This window comes from Anarrhichthys ocellatus, unplaced genomic scaffold (assembly GCF_004355925.1).
Source record: "Anarrhichthys ocellatus isolate YVR2014 unplaced genomic scaffold, GSC_Weel_1.0 scaffold3006, whole genome shotgun sequence".
Classification (NCBI taxonomy): Eukaryota; Metazoa; Chordata; class Actinopteri; order Perciformes; family Anarhichadidae; genus Anarrhichthys; species Anarrhichthys ocellatus.
This window is the reverse complement of record NW_022282980.1, coordinates 1-4,766: the sequence shown is the minus strand read 5'-3', so window position 1 is coordinate 4,766 and position 4,766 is coordinate 1. Positions and strand designations below refer to the sequence as shown.

Genomic DNA, 4,766 nt, shown 5'->3' with positions numbered 1-4,766 from the left:
GGGCTCTTTACCAGTGGATGACCATCTTCTTAGAAACCACAGTCGACTGTCCCACGTCCTTCGTTTCTCTCTCTCTTTCTCTCTTTGCTTTTCACCCAGTAGTGGAATACAAACACCCTTATCAGGAGACGAACACTCATCCCCCTGCCCTCCCTCCTCCCTCCTCTCTCCCACGACCCCCCCCCCCCCCCTCATTTGCATGCATCTGTTTACCTCCTCTTCCCACTCGTTCTTAATAGAGAATCCCACTCCTTAATGGTTCGTTTCAGTTAAGATGAAAAGGACTGTAAAATAAACACACAGGGGACTTCCTTTCCTTCCTTTTTTTTTTCTCCCACTGAACTTCATGTATGTTGCGTGGGCAGAAGCAGATGCACAAATTCAATTAGCTGTTTCTCCTTCACATCCTTCCCTTCCCTGTGTTTAACCACTAGAGATGGAGGGGGGGGGGAATTAAAACGAGGAGAGGGCCTCGGCGTGGTAACGCGTTGAGATACGTGCCTGCTGACTGTGAGGTTGCATTTGGGAGATAACTCAACTCAAGAGCGCCAAAAGTCCTCTCGATTAAAATATTCGCTTCTCCTCGAGGACCTGTGTGTGTGTGCGTGTGTGCGTGTGTGTGCGTGTGTGTGTGTGTGTGTGTGTGTGTGTTTTGAAGGGACGTTTCTGCTTTCAGTAGAATATTTTTTTCTTTAGTGGAGCTAAATCAATCTGTAAGCAGCAGATTTCAGACTTTTGCTGCTTTGGGGATAAGGTGGTCTGAAATATAAAACTTATAACTTTATCAATGTAGTTTCTGTATAGTTCTACACGAGGATTCCAACATAAAAGTACATGTTTTGTTAATTTAATTTAATAAATTCATTCTTAAATATCTTAAATAATCAGGTTTCTCTCTGGGTTTGTGTCTCAGTAACTATCTATAGGGAACCTTAAAGGAATACTTCACCCACAAAATCATCATTTCTTTAACGGTTACTCTCCTCGTGTTACCTCGAACTCTCCACGGTGAACAGAAAATACAAAAACAGAGAAAAGTCTTGATGAATTGAAGTAAATGTGACATTTAAAAACAGCAAAACTTATATGAAAGCATCAGTTTACAAACTCTCACACAACTCGTGGAGTTTAATTTAAGTCTCGTTGATGAGTCGTATCGTTCACATCTTCACAAACACACTTCGGACTCACGCTGACAAGTAGAACAAGACTTTTTATGCAGAAGTGTTTTAAATATTCATGTTTAAGTGAAGATGCACGTGTTTGTGTTCGTCATCAAGACTTTTTTTTCCGTTTTTGATTCTCTGTTCACCGTTGAGACCTGCAAGAAAAACAAAGTTTTCTTCAAGAATTCAACACGTGTGAGTAACTCAAGTTGAAGTCACTCATGAATGATCTGATGCTTTTCAATGAGTTTCATGGTCACTTTATTGAATCACTTTGTGTGTTTTCTTGTTCAGTTTTTGTGTGTTTTTCATGCTTTATTCTTGTGCTTATGAAAAATAAACATTTAATATATAAAAAGACACTTTTAGATCGTCCTGAGGAATGAATGGGTTCCAATGTAACAGTGAAATATTGTATCTTCAATTAAGTCTATACATTTTACAAGTTAAAAACATCAATTGCATATTTCCAGTGCTCAAGGTGACGTCTTCAAGTTGCTTGTTTTGTCTGATAAACAATCCGAAAACAGAAAGTAAGTTACATCAATATGAAAACGGGGAAAACCAGCGAATCTTCACATTTGAGAAGCTGCAACCAACAAATGTTTCGGCCTTTTTTGCTTGATTAAAAACTATGAATTATCATAGAAGTTATGAAACGTTTCTGTTGATGAACCGTTACTCTGCATGCATCTAGATTCAGCAATGCATTGTGGGACGCCTGCGTCATGTACCTGCATCTCTTTATTCCACCTGAGCGTCTTGTCAGCACCTTTTATTCCTCAGATATTAAGTTCAACCCTTTTACCCTCTCTGGTCTTTGTTGCCACATTCTTCTGAATCCCCATGAGGGTCTTTTTAAGAAAACAATATATATATATTTCTCTTTAGTCTGTGTTTAAAAGTTCAAGTCACATGATCTTTATAGATTCTTCTTGTGTTTTCCCTCCGTAGCTCGAGGCTATTCCTGGACCCCCAGGAACCGCCGACCGGAGAAGCTCCGTGATTCGCTGAAGGAGTTGGAGGTACCCGCCTCCTCTGTCAAACACCCCCCCCCCCAAGGCTTCTTCCTCCCTCTGGGGATTTTCAGTTTTCCCTTTCCGAAACGGCCGATTGATTAACAAATAGGGGCATTCTCTCTCCTTTCTCCCGCTCCCGTCACTCTCCCTGTCGTTCCCGTTTGTTCTCCCCTCTCCCTCTCCTCTCTCATCACCTCTCTTTCGGCCGAGCTCTGTCATCGAGGGGGATATTTGAGGGGATCAGGGGGCTGCAGGCTGCCTCCCCTTCCTCTCCCCTCATTCATCCGCCTCTCCCTCCCTCCCTCCCTCCCTCATCCCCTCTGTACTTGTGGCAGTACAGACCTAGCTTTGTTTGCAGGAACCTGTCTGTGGCTGTTACACACACACACACACACACGCACACACACTCCCCTCCCATCCACCTCCCTCCTCTCACCCGTAACCATTGTCTGAAACTAGAAACACCCCGGCTCACCTCCACACCTCCTCCTGCGTCCCTCTCTCCTCCCATCCAATCACCCCAGCTGGGTTTGGAATGTGGCAGGAATGACTGACCTTACACACACACACATGCACACACACACACACATGCACACACACTCACAAGCAGTCCTTACCTGCATCCCCGTTTAACTCCCCCCTCCGTGAGCAGGACCTGCTGCAGTGGTCACCTGTGGTGACGAGTGTCCGGTGCTGTGTGCCTCCAAGATAGTGAATGCAACGCTTTACAAAAAGACGGAAAATTAAAGTCACTACAAGAAGCTTTCATTTTGTGTTGATTTTGTCGTCCCTGTGGACTAAAGTGGTAGTGTCTCTGAGCACCAGACTCCCTTTAGAAAACCTCTTATTTTACTGCAGCAGGGTCTGACAGTCTGCCCCTCTCAGTCCTGGTTCTGGTTCTCCCGTGCCTCAGTTCCCTCCAGAAGGATCTGGGTCTGTCCACGATGGACCGGTCTCTGCTGGAGGATCTGGGTCTGTCCACGATGGATTAAGAGTAACTCTTAATAACATCTTCTCTCTGATGGTCTCTTTACTGATGGAGGTCTGATAGAGGATCAGGACTAAACTGAGACTGGTTCACAACCAGTTAAAAGTTCCTCACAGGAACTGGTCTGTGTTGTATTAAAGTGTCTGGACTCTAGTTCACCTGTTTGTTCTGTTTTTCACTCTTTATCCGTCACGCTCCTTCAGGAACTGTTGCAGACCAACACATGCGTTCACAGCAGATGGAGGAGCAAGCATTGCTGCCAGGTACACGCCCTCCTCAGCCCACCACACACACACACACACACACACACACACACCTCTTTTCAGCTTCAGATAGAGGCAGAACCTCCCATGGTCCGCCCAGACCAGGCCTCAGATGAAGAGCTCCACTGGGCTGAGATGCTGTTAGCAGTTCATTTCAAGCTAAACAATGTCGTCATAATTATGATGTGACACTCTTTTATTCATTTATTTATATTGGCTAATATCACACATTTACCTCGAGGGGCTTTATAATCCATCATATTTTAATGTAATTATTTATTTCCCTTATTTTTAAGATTTAGATATTGTTCTCAAATGCTATTCAGTATCTTTTATATTCATTTTATTTGTGTGAATGCAAATGAATGTGGTTTTGTGATTTATTTTTTGTGTGTAAATGTAAATGAGCATTGATGCAACCGTGTGCTGAACACATAATAACGTTTTGGATAAAAGGGGCTCTATAATCTGTAGCGCATATGACGTCATCTCTGCTTAGACACTAAGGATAAAATAAACCTTTTATTGGCTACAAGGATGCAATAAAAACCTCAGGAGGAGCAACAGAGGAGGGATTCCTCTTCCAGGACGGACGAAGTTGTGTGAACAGAAACCAAAATAGCAAAATGACATCATGGAAAATCATCACGACAGTATTAGGAGATACTTATGACCACATTTTACTCACAGAAAACATCTTGTCTGACTGGGGATCTTTAACTCTGATATAATGTCTTTAATGTGCCTTTACACTCAGCGTGATGCTGCGTTCACACTACGAGCCACAAGTCAACAGGCTGCAAGTCATTCTCAATGGAAGCCGGTGACATGAAGCTACAAACTGTCACTGACTGTGTGTGTGTGTGTGTGTGTGTGTGTGTGTGTGTGTGTGTTGCAGGTGTTGCTGAGCAGTGGAGTCCTGGTGACCCTGAACCTAAATGGACCTCAGCTCGAACAAGTGTATGTGGACCGAACATTAGTGGGTCGACTACCAGCCAACACTGTGGCTGATGGTTAGTTACACACACAGACACACACACACACACACACACACGCACACACAGCTGTTGCACAACTATCACCTCTGTTATGTCAGTAAAGAATGCTTTCTCCTGTATTGTTTCTTATTTTTTAACTTTAATTTTTTTGATATGGCACACACTTTTTTATATTATGGAAACAGACTCAAGTACTTTACTTAAATCCAGTAAAAATTAAGAAATAAGTTAATAAATCTAAAAGCAAAGCAAAAAACACATCTCCCGTATTGTTGCGATGTTTGCATTCAGTTATTGAAATTATGTGTGTGATGTAAATATACCAGAGGTTT

General features: G+C 42.9%; 1 long non-coding RNA gene across 1 annotated transcript in view; it reads left to right on the top strand.

Annotated features, from left to right (window-relative positions):
* Positions 1-4,754, top strand: part of LOC116378691 (uncharacterized) — a 4,907-nt gene extending 153 nt beyond the window's left edge. Inside the window, exons 2-4 of the long non-coding RNA XR_004212323.1 lie at positions 2,121-2,191; positions 3,377-3,436; positions 4,335-4,754. This is a non-coding gene — a long non-coding RNA (uncharacterized LOC116378691). The remainder of the gene's footprint in view (positions 1-2,120; positions 2,192-3,376; positions 3,437-4,334) is intronic.
* Positions 4,755-4,766: the final 12 nt, after the last annotated feature.